The sequence below is a fragment of the Thunnus thynnus genome, chromosome 4, assembly GCF_963924715.1.
Source record: "Thunnus thynnus chromosome 4, fThuThy2.1, whole genome shotgun sequence".
NCBI lineage: Eukaryota > Metazoa > Chordata > Actinopteri > Scombriformes > Scombridae > Thunnus > Thunnus thynnus.
The window spans coordinates 23,506,124-23,523,280 of NC_089520.1; the positions used below are offsets into that span (position 1 = coordinate 23,506,124).

The following is a 17,157-nucleotide window of genomic DNA, read 5'->3' on the forward strand; positions in this document are numbered from 1 at the left end:
TGCTGTATTGAGGAAACTATGTTTTTTTTATTTATCAATAAAGCAAATCTAAAACTTTTTTATGAGAATCAGAAGTGTAGAAAAGGTAAGTGTTTAATAGTATACTAGTTCTGTTTGGGTGATCTGCTTTGTTTCTGACGGTTTCTGAGCTCAAACTCCATGCAGGCTAACATCTGTTCCTCTCTGCCTCCACAATAGCACAACTCAGCCGGGATGCAAAGAGAGGTCAAAAGATCAGTGCCTTCCCCTCATCCAAACACACACACACACACACACACACACACACACACACACACACACACACACACTGGGAGAGAGAGAGAGAGAGAGAGAGAGAAAGAGAGAGAGAGAGAGAGGGAGGGAGAGAGCTAGAGGGAGAGAGAGAGATACCTCTCACCGGCTGCTGTTTTCCTATTGTGCGCCAGGGCTTTGCGAGGATAGGGCAGCGATGAAAACGCGCACCTGCTTTAGAGGCATTACGGTAGCGCAGCAAACTGTCCCCCCGCAACACACACTCCACACTCGCGCACACACACAGCCCCAGTGATTCAACCCTGATTTCCAGCGAACGAGCAAGCAACAGACGGGATGCCAAAAAGTGCGGACCGGTGGAGAGGTTATACGTGCTGAATAAGCCTCTTGAAGAGATAGCAGGGGGGGAAGCGGACGCATCAAAACAAGACGAGAAGCTGCGCTCGTTTCTTCGCGGCAACTTGCGCACAGTGCCAGAGTTTTAGCGGCAGTATTGTTCTGACTTCACTCCAGAGGGGCCACTCCGAGGAGAGAGGACGCACACAAAAGGGAAAAGGAAAGGACTAACGAGCACGCTTTGTCGTTTAAAGTAATGGCCGTGCGGTCTTAGATCCTAGATTTCTCTGTCTCTCTCTCTCTCTCCTCTCTGTTTCTTTACATTTTTTTTTTTATTTTTTTTTTTCGTCCCGTCGGTTTGTGTCCCCCTTTGTCGCCGCGAGAGAGAGTGGACGCGCCGGGGGTTTGAGGAGCAGAAGCGGGGCTGTCCACATGGTCCAACCACTGGCGTGAAAGTTGACTTCTTCAGAAAACAAGAGAACAGGTTGATGCATTATCTACACTTTCTATCCCCCCCTTTTTTTTTATCTTCCTCACTCTTTCCTCACTCTGTGCTTCCATTGAAACTTTCTGATACACACATTAGTCTTACCAAACGGCAAAAAAACACACACTGAACTTCAACTTTTCATCGCACATTGTTTGTGAGACTCAGCTTAATAATATAATAGCGTATTAAAGGGTATAGTGTTATACAGCGGGCACACTCGGGAGTTGTCTTCTCTCAGACTTCCCTCCGTCCATGTTTCATTCTAACTTTTCCAGTCTTTTCATTGGAGTATTTGAACACCAAAACTTGTCAGCCACGTTTTAAAAAATCCTCTTTGAAGTAGTTGTTTTCATCTTTTCGGTTGCTTCAATAGAAAGAAAATCGACGGTGGGCGGTGGAATAAGTTTCTCCCCTTCGACACTTTCACACGTGTTATACACACACAGTCGAAATGTAGTTTTTTTTTTTCAATCGACATTTATTTTAATCATTTTTTAATTTAATCTCTTATAATTTATCGAAGCGTGTAGTTTCGTGGACTCAGAGGTGTCTGCGCTCCGGAGACAACAGAAACTTTTCCTCGCAGGTTTAGGACGAAGATGTCGGGAGTGGATCTGAATGGAAACAACAAAACTTTGGCGTCCCGTGTTAATAACTCTTGTTAAGGGATTTGATAATAAACACCGACACGGGTTATGTGGTGATAATTTTACACACCCGTCTGAGAATCGATTATTTGTCATCGACCCAGTTAGCCGTTAAATATTGCCTTTTCTCTTTTTTTGTGTGTCTGATCATTAAACAATAACGTTTAAAATTACAAAAAGGGGCATTACACCCCTCGCTGCTGATAATAGAGGCCTTGTCTTAAGAAAAGAAAAAAAAGCTTTCTTGTGGACATTGTCAATAGGTCAGGGGAACAATACTTTCTTTTCAAACGATTTTGACTTTTGAAATTTGAACCGCGTTGTGTGACCTCACTGAGTTTTGATGTTTTCTATGCAGTGTTACCGGATTAAATAATAATACAAATAACGATAAACATTAATATTAACTACAACTGAATGTCTTGATAGCAGGTTGGTTTAAAGGTTAAAAGTTTTAGTGGTTAAAGCGGTTAAAAGTTTGATTCCAGTTTTAACGGTGAATATTCAAACGGATCTAACCTGCAGCTTGTGAACAGTGATCATTAGTGATGCGTCTTAATCTGTTTTCCACAATTCATAAATTAGAGGGATTTCATGAAACGTTGGTTATCCTTTTGATGGAAATTATAAAATGTATTTCTACATATTTAGGCCTAGCTTTGACAATATCATAAATTTAGAAATTGAGGGGGTTGAAGTCTGTACCAAAACCTCTGCATGACCCATGTTTTCCCCTTATTTTTTGCAGTCAAAACCGCCTGAAAGGAGGCCTATACCACAAAGGATTTATTTTTTCCTAGAGTAAAAGAAAAAAGCTTGTTACCGGGACTGTGTTTTTATAAAATAACATATTGTAATGAAATGAAAACAGTTTAAATTTGCCTTTTATTTGCGTATCTGGATATAACACACAGTAGGCTGTACAACACAGTAACGACAACTTTATTGTTGTAAATACATTAAGTTGCTGTTGTTCTTTTCTTTTTTTCTCCACTGTAAGAAAACTTCTATAATCAAATATCAAACATCAGTCAGAACATTCCCGCATGTCGCAGAGACTTCAGCTCCCGCATGATGGAAAGCTGCAGACAAAAAAAAAAAAAAAAAAAAAAAAAAAAAAAAAAGAGGGAGAGATGAAATGACAATTAATTGCTGTTAGTTGTCTGTCAATGAGAGAAAAGCATACAGGCCGTGTGGGTGCACACCCTGACACGGGCATTATTGCCCCTTGATTGATGGGCGCCGGGGCATTTGGCATAATGAATTTTATTTACTGTGTCCTCTCTCCTGTTGTGTCTCCCTCCTGTCCCCTCTGTGCTGGCATTTCCGCGACGCGATGACACACTTTTAATTGCACTTTAATAGAAGATCCAGCGGGAATGAAAAAGCTCTTCATCACGTTTTATGACCTTGTCACGTTTGTGGTGTCAAGACAGGAAAGCAGGTATTTTGTGGTGGCTGGAAGCCTCGTGATGTAAAGTGTGCGCAGCATTAAAATATGAAAAAGTTCATTTTGCTCAGGAAATGGATATTAAGTGATAAAAAAAAGCTGTACTTTATTGTTTTAATGTGCAGTGTTGCGTTCAGTCAGTCTCATGTTGCGTTTTATTTGAATAATCAAAATTAAATCAGAATTTTAAAATTTTGTTAATTTGTTAATTTTAGCTAAGACATAATAGGATGTATGTATTTATATGTATACCAGCACACCATCACCATTTTTAAATAGTTTGAAAATAATTTACACAGAGCTGACAGTAACTCTCAATGCATCTCAGATACATATTTTCTATAGACTTGTATAATATGTTAAAATGCTAAAACGGTTTCCCAGAAATATTTTCAAAATAATTCAATCAATTATGACGTCTTTTTACAATTATGATTCTTATTACTGCATGTTCTTTCAGCTGTTTAATTTCCCTTTTGGTACAGTGAAGGCTCAGCAGCTGGGATGTCTCAGTTTAAAGAATGATGTTTAGATTTGCTGGTATGATTTAACAATTTATATAAAAATTACTCATTTGTAATTTTTTTTCTTCTTCCTGAAATGGCCTCACTGATATTCACTTGTAAACCTCATAAAGAAACAGTGCAGCTCAGGGAGAACAGCGAGACACTGCTGAAGAATAGAGGAATGGATCTTTTTGATTTCGTCTTCTATTCTGACATTGCAGCATTTACTAAACAGTGTTAAGTTATCATTTATATGTAGGGCTTTGCTCCTTGATAGGCTATCACATTAATGACAGGCTTTTCATGAAAATATAATGGGAGACCATGAAACAAAAGAGTGTTTGAGAGGCAGAAGTAGTTATTTGGGGAGGAAAAAAAAAAAAGAGTGTATGTGTGCAGGAAGCCAGAGGTGTCAGAGACAGATTGACTCTCTCTGCTCTCTGTCGGCTATTGTGTGTCCGTGTCTGTGTGTGTTTGCCTCAGCATTGCCACCTTTTTTCATCTGAGTTGCTTCAACACTTTTCCTTTTTGCTTTTTTCTCCTCTCGACAGCTGTGTCTTTTCCATGTCCTGTTTTGTTTCATTGTTTGAGTTGCTCATGTGCTGCTGAGAACGATTTTTATCAGTTTCAGACTCTCTCACTTCTCCACCAGACGATTGTTTTTTGTTATGCTTACTGACACATACTGATGTGATGATTTTCAGCTTGGTCTTGTGTATGTGACTACATGCCGCAGTGTGACTGTGTGGCCATGTATGAGACCGTCTAGAGACATAATGGCTATGAATCTCATGCGCTTTAAAACCCCTTCAGCAGGATTAAAAGCCACCAACATGATTGTGTTAGTCCATAAACTCACTCAGAGAGTCCTTACCTCCAGCATGAGCGCGTGTGAACGTATGTGTGGAAGAGTGTATATATCAAAGTGCGGGAGTGTGTGTGTACCAGAGTGCTTTTTTCTCAATTCACCTGTCCTGCTTGAGTGAAAATGGACAGTATTTGAAGTTTTAAATGTCCTGTGCGTCGGTAGTGTTGATGGCTCGCCTGTCCGTCTCTCCATCTCTTGCGCTCTTTTCATTAAAACCCTCCTGTTATCCCAAACCCACAAGTCTGAGTGGGCTTTTGGCTCCAAAGTGATGTTGAAGAGCACCCGTATACGACACTGCTATACATGTAGGGTTTGACCTGGGATAGATACTCACAGATTTACTTCTATCGCAACCACTTAGTGCATTACCTGCTTAAAAGCTGAAATGGTTAAATTTTCAATATCCTTTAGATGGGGTTTGAGGAAAGCAAAAAAAAAAAAAAAGTTTCTGTTCAGGGAGTGAAAGCATGTTTTTAAATGAAATTATTTCAAGTGTTGCTCCTGAAACTGCCGCTATTCCAGTGTGTGCGTATTGGAAGTGAACATGTGTGTTGGAAACAGTGTTGGAAAAGAAAATAAGATCTTCTACAGGTTGTAACAATTGTGCAATTATGTGGTAAAATAAAACACATTTTAATTAAGTGTATCATTGATTTTCACAGAATAAAATTGTTCCTTTTTCAGTGATACGAAAAGATGGAAAAAGAAAATCTACAAGACTACATATGCAATCACTGAATATCCCATTACAATAGCAATTACTGCTTGTTACCTCCTTAAAAAATGTTAATGAAATATAATTGACAAATTAATGGATTAAATGAAGGTGTTATTGCACATGGGCAGCCAGCAAGTGGGGGAATGTTCTGTTTGTGTATTGAAGTGATTGACTGCACAGTGAAACTGCCGCCACATTGCTTTAGACTGAGGTCTGATTATACATGTGGTTCTAATTGAACCTGTTATTTAGGAGAAGTTGAGGGCTGAATACTTGTGTGTCAGTGTGTGTGTGTGTGTGTGTGTGTGTGTGTTTGTCTGTGCGCGTGTGTAATGAATCCCACACATTTTTCAAAGATGAGATGTGTTTTTATGACAGGTCAGAAGGCAGTGTTGTACCGTGAAGTTGCAAGACAGCAGGGGAGGAAAGAGAAGGGAAGCGGGAAGATGCCTTTAGAGGTCTTTAATAAGTTGACCAGCTGAGAGAAAGAGAGAGCAGCCCGTTCTGTTGTCTTTTGTTGCCTTTTGTGTCTCTTGAAAGAGCTGTCTTTGCATATGTGGTGACAGCAGCCCCACTCGCAGTCGCAACTTAATTCTCCAAAATTGTATTCCCTCTGATTGATAAGGTAATCGTTTTTGCTGACACGGTGGTTCAGCTTGTGGTCCCTGTGTTTCAGATGAGATATTTCCTAAGTTTTTATATATATATATGTATGTGTGTGTAGGTGGGGGGGGGGGGTTGGCTGTGAGGCAGGTCGGCTCAGAGATGTTTCTCCAGCTCTAGAGAGCACCGGCCCATTAACAGCTGATGGATGTGGGAAGGAGTGACCCAACAGCTCCAAGCGGAAGGGACTGTTTCCTATGGGCAGGGGCGGAGTGGCGGTGGTGGTGGTGGTGGTGGTGGTTGAGGGGGGTGGGGGTGGGGGGCAAGAGAGGGACAGGGAGAGACAGATAGAACATATGAGTGAATGGCTGGTAGAAGCGAGGGGAAACGACAGTCTAAGGGTTTTAGGCGTGGGTCATTATAGCTGGGGAAGCATTAGATCAGCCTCTTCGGAGTGCGCTTGGCACCTGAGGCCATGGCTGGAGCGGAGAGAGAGCTTGAGCTGAAGGGGAGGGCTGTGGCTGTGGAGTCTGGCGGAATGAGAGCACATTGTGAAGTAAGGCAGTCGGGGCTTTCAAGTTTGATTTCACAGACAGGGAGAAAGAGTCACGGAGGATCATGAGGTCAGTGGCACAGCCAGGTAGCGCACACAAGACGCTTTAGCTGTAGTAGAAAAAACACACGAGCGGTGTTGTGTGTAAACTGAGAGAACGCCTGTTGTGTTCAAACAGAGCATCTTCATGAAAAAGCTCTCATCGGTCGTTGTGTCCCCTGCTAACTCTGCATTGCTTCTGACAGCTGTATTTGTGTTATGGATTTTCCTTCACTCTGTCCCGTCTCCCTTTCCTTTCCCCTGCCTCCCTCTCTCAGTAGTCGGCTCCCCTCCTTCTCTATCGCCTCCACCCTATGACCTTTTGTAAGCACTTCATCAGAGAGCCGTTGGTGTTTTCTAAAGTGCTGCGACAAACTGACAGGGCAGCTGTCAATCGAGCGGAGAACCGAGGGAGCAGATCAGTGGAAAGCTTCGCTCAGAACAACAATGTGACTAAACTTTCTGCAGCACTGCTTTAATGTGTATTGAAAGGATGACTGTGAAGGGTAGGTGACAGCTGTGAAGCGCAAGACTCAGAGCGTTATGGATACACACAGAAGTACATACACATTTTGTACATTTCATCTGACTGTAGAGAGGCGTTACACGGCTCTTGAGCGCTCGTTTGCCCGTAGTGCTGTGGCGGTGAAATCTACTGAGCGGACGAGTATATGCTCTGATAAAATGCTGAGATTCACACAAGAGGAGGAGCGCACAGGGATTTACATCCAGGTCCATAAACTCAACCACAAACCTGACTGAGCTCAAATCACTTAAGCACAAAGCTTCGCCAGCAACCACTTTTACATCTTACACTCTTATGAGTTCCTGATGTAAACTGTGACGAATAATAACACCTCACAGTTTGATTTCTTCTCCTATTTTCTTTTCTCATCAGTTTGATCCTTTCATTTTTCGTTGATTCCCAAGTGCGGTTATCAGATCTATCATTAATCTGATTTATTGCAGCATTTTTTTTTTTTTTTTTTTTAGTTTGTGATTTGCATCAGAATATTTTGCTTCAACCAGGATGACTGTATATTAACATATGATGATAGGAAATTAGCAATGCAGTTTTTCCCCCTTGTCCGTGTTCCTTACCATCCTGGACTGGGGGAGGTAATAACCATTTAAATGCATCTCATTATGTTTTCTAATCCGTAAAGTATCGGGATGTTGGCTAACGCAGGCGAAAGTGAGGCTGGAGCGTTGGCGTGCACTGCTCTTTTATGGTATTAGTATTTGTGGCATTAGTTCCGGGGGACATGGGATGCCTACTTAAGCTATTAGCATGTGAGGCGCCGTGGGATGATCCATCCCCTGACAGGACGAGCTGTTAACCAGTGCTAAACCAAATCACAATAGGCTGCCTGGGTTGACGGATTGACAGAGCTCTCAACACTTGCCTGGACCGCCCTTCCTTCCTCCTCTGCTTGCACATAAACTCATATGAAGATTTGTTCATGTTTGAAGGGAATAGAGCTTGAGAAGTTAGTTTTCCTAAACTCCTGGTAGAAAGAAATATTGAAGAGAAGAAATATTTAGAGAATCTTTTCAGAGGTTAATATAATAAATAAGACGGCAAAAGACAACATGCTGTCAGTGTCTCTGTCTGTCTTTTTCCTTCTGCTCTTCTGCTTTCTTCTCTGCCGTAACTCTCAAGGTGAGGAGACTGTACAGTTTTTGCCCAGTGTGGTGCGGACTCTATGGCTTCTATAGTGGCCCTTCAGAGAGGGGAGGGGATGGGGGAGGCAGGAGGGGAGGACGGCGACTGCCGGAGTCACTATCAGGAATCTTGGAGATCGCTCACAGACGAGATGGATGCTGTTGCGCTCTGCATGTGTGTGCACTTATTGTGTGTTCGTGTGTGTGTGTGTGTGTGTGTGTGTGTGTGCGCACATCCAACTACAATTAACTGTCAATCACCGGGTGACCCTCCACCCCTCTCCGCCTCGGACAGAATTCCTCAGGTTTTAAGTTCTGTTTTGCAGACGGCTGTCGGAAAAGAAAAGCAAACAGGTCGTCACTTTCCCAACTTGTGTATATTTTTTAGACATTTCATTTTTGAGAAGAAAACAGGCTCTCTGTCATAGATATAGATGGTATCATCCGCATTAGAGACGTGGGTTAAAACAAAATTTAAAAAATCATTTAGAGAGTGGTAGAGAGAGAGTGTTGAGTAGCTTGCGTTGGTACATCAGTGGCTGTTTTTTCACTCTCTGGCTGTTTTCTGGGCATTGAAACTCTGATAGTGTGTATGCGCATACACATACGCGCCTGTGTGTGGTGGGCATTGTTGACCGAGAGACATCTGCCACTAGATTATTCCCAGCTGTTATCTGAATAATTGTGTAATCCCCCCCCCCCCCTCCCCATCACTCCCTCCCTCTTTTTACTCCCTCCTTCCTTCCCTCACTCCCTCCTCCTCCTCTGCTCCCTTCTTGCCCCCACAGCCCTTCTTCCTCCGAGTGATGAGACGGAGAGTGATGAGTCTCTTTTCTGGGTGGCACTTTTTGTTGTTTTTTTTTTTTTTTTGCAGGAGGTGTTTATGAGTGTGTGTATGTATGAGTGTGTATCTCTGCAGCCCCTGGTCACCGGTCGTTGTCTGACATTTGTAGAAGGATTTGAGTCCCCCCCACCACCACCACCACCACCACCACCACCACCCACCCCTCTCGTACACACACCCACCTCCCTCCACCTCTCCTCCCCTCCTCCCCTCCTCCCTGTGGCTCTCAGGGAAATAAAAGTAGCCTAATCCTGCCAGATCAAGATTGCTGTCCACCACAGCTTTACCAGCCTGTGAATTAGAGCCAGCTCTCATGTTCCTGAGGAGAGCGAAGGCAGAGTGTGTGTGTGTGTGTGTGTGTGTGTGTTTGCGTTGTGGGCCGTTGGCCTTTGAAGCAGCGTTAGCTGTTTGCCGGCAGAATGCTGGTCAGGGGGTGAGAGGAGAGGAAAGCACAGAGAGCTGAAAAACAAAAAGAGAAGACCAGTTGAAAAGTAGAGAAAGTGTCTCACCGTTAAAGCACTGTTAATTTTCAGATTATTCTAACAGGCTACATGTGATACTGTTCAAATATATTAACCAATTTTATGTTAAGTAAAGAAGTTTTTTAATTGTTTTTCTTATTTACATGTACCTTACTTTTTTTTTATTTTCAACTTCAATACATTAATTCAAGTTTTAAAATGACACAATTTTTTAAACAATTAATTAGAATTCATTTTTCCTGGATTAAAAGGGAAAAACATCATTCAAATATACTCCTGTCGCATTCTTACAGTCCCACTGTATCTACAAAGGCACAACACAATGTTTAAACGCAGACGTTTTTCCTCCTTCCTCAGAGAATTTTTTGTAGACTTACAGTATAACAAGCAATATGTGAACTAAAAAAGAATAGTTTATCAGTCCTTTTTCATTTAGTTTGCAACAAACTGTCAATTCCCTCTACGGAGCTTTTGTATTTTCTAACACCACTCCTTGAATCAGTTCTCAAATATATCAGAAAAGATGTTTGTGTGTCACTCATAAGGCTGTACTGACACACACACACACACACACACACACAGCATGCGTGCCTGCAGTTGCAAGGGCTGCCTTCAATTCTGGTCTGTGGTTGGTCGGAAAGTGTTCTTTTCCCTGTCGGAACTCCGATAGTCGCTCACTGTGAAGGACTCAAGACTCACTCGTCTCCCTTTTCTCCTCCTCCGTTGCACTTTCTCTTGTCCATCTACTCTTTCCCCCGTCTGTGCTCTCCCTCTCTCCTCCTCTCCCTGTCATGCCTGTTGTCTCTAATTATCACAGCTCTCTGTTCCCTCAGCCTCTTCATTACATCCAAGCTGTCATCACAGTTTACCTCCAACATTCGCAATCTCTCCTCAGGCCCCCTGTTTCAATAGAAATAATTTATTCTACATGACGGAAATGGCAAGACTCAATGCAAGGTCAATCAATAGCCCTCTCAAAAGTAGAAGTAGTTGTTTTTTTATGCATGTGACTGTGTTAAAATGACTAAAAATTCTTTAGTTTAACAACAAATTTAAAAAAAAACATCATTGAAAGATTTTCAATGATGAAAGAAAATTTTCAATTTTTTTTCTCCTTTTAAATCTATTTGTTAAGTAGAATTTTTTTTTCCTCTCCTTGAATGCCAACGAATTTCATGTATGAGAGGCAGGAAATGTGAAAGACAGGCCTGTTGTCTGTTTAAAAAGACCACATTGAACTAATAGTACAATCACACATACTCCACATAATTCTGACTTAAAAACATATTGAATTATGTTCTTTTACTCTCTCAAAGAATCGTTTTAAATGCGGGAAAGCTGTGTTGGATTACAATGATAAGTTGTGTACAATTCATCTTGTGACTGTTAAGAAATGCGAATGCAATTTTTTTGTCCACACACCTAGTTGTCCCTGGACTAAATTAGATTGAGACACAAGGTGCAAAAAAAAAAGACTAACCACAATCAAACAACAAACAAATGACAAAGAACAAAATATAACTGTTAATTTCTGCTTTGTCTCCCCTCTTTGTATTTTTTTCCTTCTTATTTCCAGTATGAGACTTTCTTTTGAAGTATTTACAATCAGCAAGTAATGGAGAAAACACAGCCTTATGTTCAACAAAGACTAGGGGGCATTTATTACCAGGTTGAAAAGCAGCCATTGGCTGTTGGCTTAGCAGACAGCACAATGCCCATTTGCCCAGTGAAGGTCAGCTCTGCCGTATGCAACCTGTAGCCCTAATCGGCAACTTCTGCTGCTTCAGGTACTCATTGTCTAAAGGTCAGTCAGGAACAGTGCATTAGCCTCGAAAAGTAGTCAGCATAAACGAGGGAGGAGACTAAGGGAGGAACGAAGGACTAAAGTACAAAAAAAAGAGGACAGGAGGGAGGGTGAGTGGCAATGAAACCCTGGCATGTTTCGTGGTGTCAGGCAGGCGTACGGCTTCTGGGGGCTTTGTGAAAAAAGTTTGCCTGTGAAACTTTGCTGAGGGCTGGGTTTGGTTTGAGCAGCTCCCCCAGGGGTTCTCTCGGAGAGTGGGTGGAGGGAATAGGAGGAGGAGGAGGAGGAGGAGGTGGGAAGAGAAGTGAGAAGGCAAAGAAGAGGAGGAGAGGGAAGCAGAGAAAAGAGAGCAGGCATGCCGTCACATTCGTCCGTTGTTACGGGGCGCAGGCCTTTAGTCGCTGATCTAAGAAACACAACTCCTGGCTCACGCCCCCTCCTTATCCCTCCCCCTCTCCTCTCCGTCCTTTTTCTCTCTCCTCTCTTTTCTTCCATCCTCCGCCGTGCCTCTCCGTCTATCTCTCCCTTACAGCGGGCTTTCGACAGCTCCGCGCTGTGGTTTGAGCACTGGTTATTAACATACAGTCTGCATTAGTGGAACAGTGGCTAGGCCTATTTGCTGGTAATGAGGATAGGGGGCCTGTGCTGTATAGTAACTTGTTTGACCTCCAGTGGTGGGGTCAAGTTCATCCCTAGGAGGTGTAATTCTCTCCCTCCTCAGCCCAAACACATGACTGCACCCTGGACCAAATTTGAATCTCTCATCCCCTTCTTTGCTCTCTCCTTCCTCTCCCTCGTCCCCCTCTCTTCCCACAGGGTTAATTGAAGGGGAAATTGATAGTTCTGTGCGGTAATTGTGGCTTTGAGAATTCTCTGTCTCCCACAGAGAAAGATGAGGGCAGCTGTACCAAAGACAGAATGATGTGCTGTAAGAGAAAAATAGAGAGAGAGAAATATATAGGCAAGGGGGGGTGAGGGGGGGCTGATGGAAGTGCAAATAGTATAGCCCCCACACCTCCACCACGGGGGTGTGTGGGGTTTGATTGGTTGATGAGGGAGCGTGTTGATTGGCTGATGACGAGCTCAAACATCTGCGTAACTTTACTAGCCGGGCTCTAGTAATCATTCAATTCATTATCCAATCACAGAGATTCACCATACTGCTCTGTATCCTCACTGATTCTCCTTTTAATTCCCTTTTTGAACCCCACTCCCTCCCTCCCTCCCTCCCTCCAATCCTCCCTTACCTCCCCGAGGAGTCGGGGATGGACAGATGAGTGGAGCGCACTGTATCTGTTCGGTTCTGCTCTGCTGCTCGCTGAAGTAGAGAGAGACAAACTTATATTCCAGCGCTGAATGGACTCTCTGCCTCTCTCTCTCTCTCTCCTTCAAGAGGGGCTTTTCTTTCCCAGGGGCAGAGCTTTATAATTAGTATTCTTCCAGAAATAGAAAACTAGTTTTCTGAGGTGAAGTCACCCTCTGATGTGTCGTTTTTAAGGCAGCAAATTTGAATTGATATGGAGTGAAGTGAAATCTATTATATATATCAGGAAAATCAATTTTCACCGCCACCTGCCACATGCTAGTTTCATGTTTATTTTTGCAAAAATAAAAATCTTCACATAACAAAAAAGTATTAGCAAAATGAAATGACAGAGTGAACTGTTTTTGGCCAGACTGGCATTTCATTCCTGTAGTAACAGCAGGTCTTGTTTTAGCTCCTGGCTTAGTTGTTTAGTCTCAGCTCAGGCCACCCCAAGGCTGTCACCCAGGCAACGTTGTATGAGTGAGCGTCTGCGCTGTCTTTATATTATTTAATTTTCTCTATTGTGTGCCAAAATTTGTCAGTGTATTCATTTCTCCCTTTGACTTTATCACTGCCATTGGTTCCGTTTTTTTCCCCCTGCCCTGTTTTTCCCACCTCTTGTTTCCCCCTTCAGCTTCCCTCCACCACCACCCCACCCCCCCTCCCTCACTCCCCTCTGTCTCTCCCTGCCGCTCTCCTTTCTCTTCCCCTCTTCCCCCTCCCCTCTCCTTTCGCTTTCTCTGTCCGTTAATGAGAATGTGTTAACGAGAAAGAAAGATCTATTGGGTATAGCACAATTTATCAGAAAGGCAGAGGTTTGGAAGAAAAAAAAAAAAGGCGGCGGGCCCTTCAAAGAAGTCCTATTCTTGTGGTTGTGAATGTTTGATGAGACAGTGAAAAGTTCCCCCTCTAACGTCATGGTGTCTGAACAGAAGAGAACAGAACCGTTCTAATCATGCCGCACAGAAAAAAATGACTTCCAACCCGATTTAATTAACTGATAAGAAACGGCTTCAAATTAATTTTTCAAGGATGTTAGATTTTGATTAAGAAACTCCTAAAAGAAATAGACGAATAATCAATTTTTTAATCAACTTACTCAAATGGTAACTGGTTAATATGATAATTCTAGCAATTAGGGCAAATATTGTCGAGCAGCAGTTTCTATGCATCCTGTTAAAGGAATTATAATATCTTTACATCTAATTATCATGGTTATTTAATTTTTTTGTATGGCTACCTCTCAATTTTACCGTTCGTTTTTTCATCTGCCATTATAGGGATAATGAAATGAGAAGTTGGAAAGTGTAATAAGATGAAACTTTTATAAGGGCCAACCTGAATGGGGTTTTTCACGCGCCCTGATTGGATAGATATTTAGGAAAGGGAAAGGGGAGTTGTTCAGAATGACATTATTTCTGCTGGTTTTACATGCAAAGCTGAGATGGATCTTTAGATGTGTGATTCTTGTATTTCATCAGCAGATTAAAGTAGCTAATAGCTCCTGGCTTCTCTGTGTGTCCACTGGCTTATTCATAAGCAGGTATAGGTACAGCCATGAATATCCTCACCGTTTCTAATCCACAAAGTTTCAAATTATCTATTCAGTTAGAGGAGAGAGAGAAAAAAAAAATCTGATTCAGCTTTGATTGAAGGAAAGACTGGGCTGTTCACCTGCTAGTGGCCATAAAATGTGTAGGTATGTGTGTGTGTGTGTGTGTGTTTCCCTAATTGGACAGGTATTGTAGTGGAGGTGAAGAGGGGACAGTTGAAGAGAGAGTGGGGGGATGCAAAGAAAGAGCTGGCAGGGGGTCGGGGGCTTTAGGAGAGCAGCAGAGAAACAGTTCTTTACTTCAAAGAGGGCTTATAGCCTGGACAAACGCTAACCCTGCTCACATACCACCGCAACACACACACACACACACACACACACACTCCACACATTCACATACAGTGGCCAGCCTCTCTCTTTTGCCTCTCATGAGATGAATATCCATCCCCTCTCACACTTCCCTCTCTGCTGTATCCCTGAACATCAGTGGAGTCGAGCGTTCAGAGGGAAATATTGACAAAGCGTTTGTAGAGATGGAATGGTTCCTTTAATTATATGCTGCTCTTATGATGCATGGTGTTACTGTCTGGCTGCTTACTCTCACACACACACACACACACATACATACGTGCGCATGTACGCTGATCAGCTGAATAGGTATTCCTGGCACAAACCCCTGTATTGAGCGTACATATTCAATTAGCAAAACTCATTAGCAAAACTTGGCATTTGTTGTTGTTTTTTTTCCCTCCTTGCTCAGAATTAATGGTTTTGATATGCTAATTAGCGGGTAATTTAATTTCAAAAGGCCTCAATTAACAGCAGCGTTGTGGACACGAGGAAGTTAAGCAGCGTAATCTAATTTGCATTAGTAACGAGCAGGGAGTAATTAGTCTCTAATTAGCCACTTCAGACAGCACTTGTGTTTACTTTCCTAATGAAGTGGAGGGGCTTTTTTTTTTCAGGGAAGCCTGTGTGTGTGTGTGTGTGTGTGTGTGTACATGTAAGTGTGCTTATGAGAATATGTGTGTGTGTGCTTTTTTGGGTGGGGGGGGAGGGGGTGGTCTGGCACCAGAGGGCGAGTGGCATATGGCTTACAGTTTGGCTCCAGTTACACACATGGGCACCCCCTATAACACACAAACAAACAACGCCACGCAAATGAACACACGCGGAGGTCAGACCCTGCTGTCTTATGTGTTTGGGCGCGCGTTCACAGTAGTTTTCAATCCACTGAAACTTCCTTATGAGCTCACTTACAAACGCCACAAGGGATTGATCGTGTGTGTTTGAGGGTTTTTTTTTTTTTATCTTGATAGTGTTTTATTTTTTTGTGTTGCAATAGCTTGCAATATTTCCACATTTCCTTTTCTGTATATCGAGGCACTTGTTCATTTTCTGCTGTAGTCTTTACAAATGATGTTTTTTTGCATTGTGGAGAGTATAAACTGCTGTGTGTGATCGATGACGTTACAAACCATGGTTGCTGGCCAGCCTAATGCAGGGTTTATTTCTGGGATACGGGTGCCTGTGTTGACAACGTAGCAAAACAGAAAAGGAAAGACAGACAGCTTGATAGATGGATAGATGGATAAATAGACAGCCTCGTGGCACACTGGATTTTATTCCTTTCATTACAATCTTTTAAATGATCTGGGAAAAAATCACAAGTATATCCTAAGCACACTCAAGGAAAATAGTAGACAAATTAAATGCAACTTTTTTTTTTAAAGGATGAGCGTTCCAACAGTTTGAACTTTTCCATTCACAGCCGTGTCAAAAACAAGTTGAAAACAACAGGCTTCCTCCTGGGCTTTTTTTGGGAAGGGAGACGGGGTGGAAGGGTTACCGGGGGAAAAGCATAGCGGGGTTTAAGGGGAGGGGGGACAAGCAGCTGCCCTATTAGCCCAAATCTGTTGTTCAGAGGAGGTGGGAGGAGGTGGAGCAACACCACTGAATTTTCACAAAGAAAAGCACACACTTTTTTTTTTCACTTTGTGTGCAAAGGAGGCCATGTTCTCAGATTATGCCACAAATTAACGTACGTTTAACCCCTAACACCTCTTCGGGTGTAGATTTTGTCATATTTTTACCCATAATCCAATGCATAGGACAGAGGAGACCACGGGGACCCCATTAACTGACAGCCTTAGTGATGGAAAGGCGTTTTTCCAAAGGCTTTTCCCCAACCTTCCCTGGGAATAATAAGAGAGGTCAGAAAGCTGGGTGACTTCCTGCTGCAAAGAGCGGGGTCAGAGCGCCGGTTGGCAGAAGTAGTCAGCGCTCAGCGGACATGACTTGGAACACACTCTCACACACACATACACACACACACACACACTGAACAAACGGCAGCCCATAGTTTAGAACTTGTGTGATTTACATTCACCAAGAGCAGAAAGCTGGAAAGAATTCAATAAATATAATGAATGAAGGCGCTACAGTGATTATGAGCCTGTTTCTAACACTGACCTCTACCCATACGCACATACACACAGATTTATAGGCACAAACATCGACAGATATGCACATACACACACAAACACTCACACGTACACATCCATAAATAGGCAACTGATTTACAAATGAGCTGACCTGTGTGTTGGCCTTGCTCTCAGATAGGCTCACACCCCCGCCAGGATGCATAAATCACAATGGACATGCATATGCATGAGCATCTGAGGAGGTGGGATAAGTGCGTGTCTGCATGTGTGTATGTGCGTTTGAGCACCAAGCAGCAGCAGTGTTTGTATCGATCATTGAGGCTTAGTTAAGTGCCTTTTATTTCATTGAGTTAAAGTTAAGGACCGCGGACAGGCCTCTCTCCAGCGTGTGTTGCCTTTGAATGGAGAGAAAGCAAGAAAGAAAGAAAAAGGAGAAAGAAAGAACTCTTAACTGTTCTTTTTTCCACTTTTTAGTAGCATCTAGGGATAGCACATCACATTAATGGAACCGAGATGACGTTTCACGTCTCTTCTGTCTCTGGAAGAAGTGGTTTTGACGTTGGACCTTTGCCTGATGTGTGTGTATGATGTGAGCTGC

At 42.8% G+C, this 17,157-nt stretch overlaps 1 protein-coding gene across 3 annotated transcripts in view; it reads left to right on the forward strand.

Moving 5' to 3' along the window:
• Positions 1-329: 329 nt before the first annotated feature.
• The window catches only part of foxp4 (forkhead box P4), a 95,670-nt gene continuing 78,842 nt past the window's right edge, over positions 330-17,157 (forward strand). For 2 of the 3 annotated variants that reach the window (XM_067587734.1, XM_067587733.1), the window contains exon 1: positions 330-1,072. The gene's annotated coding sequence lies outside the window, so the exon portion shown is untranslated. The remainder of the gene's footprint in view (positions 1,073-17,157) is intronic. The other variant, XM_067587732.1, reaches the window with a different exon arrangement.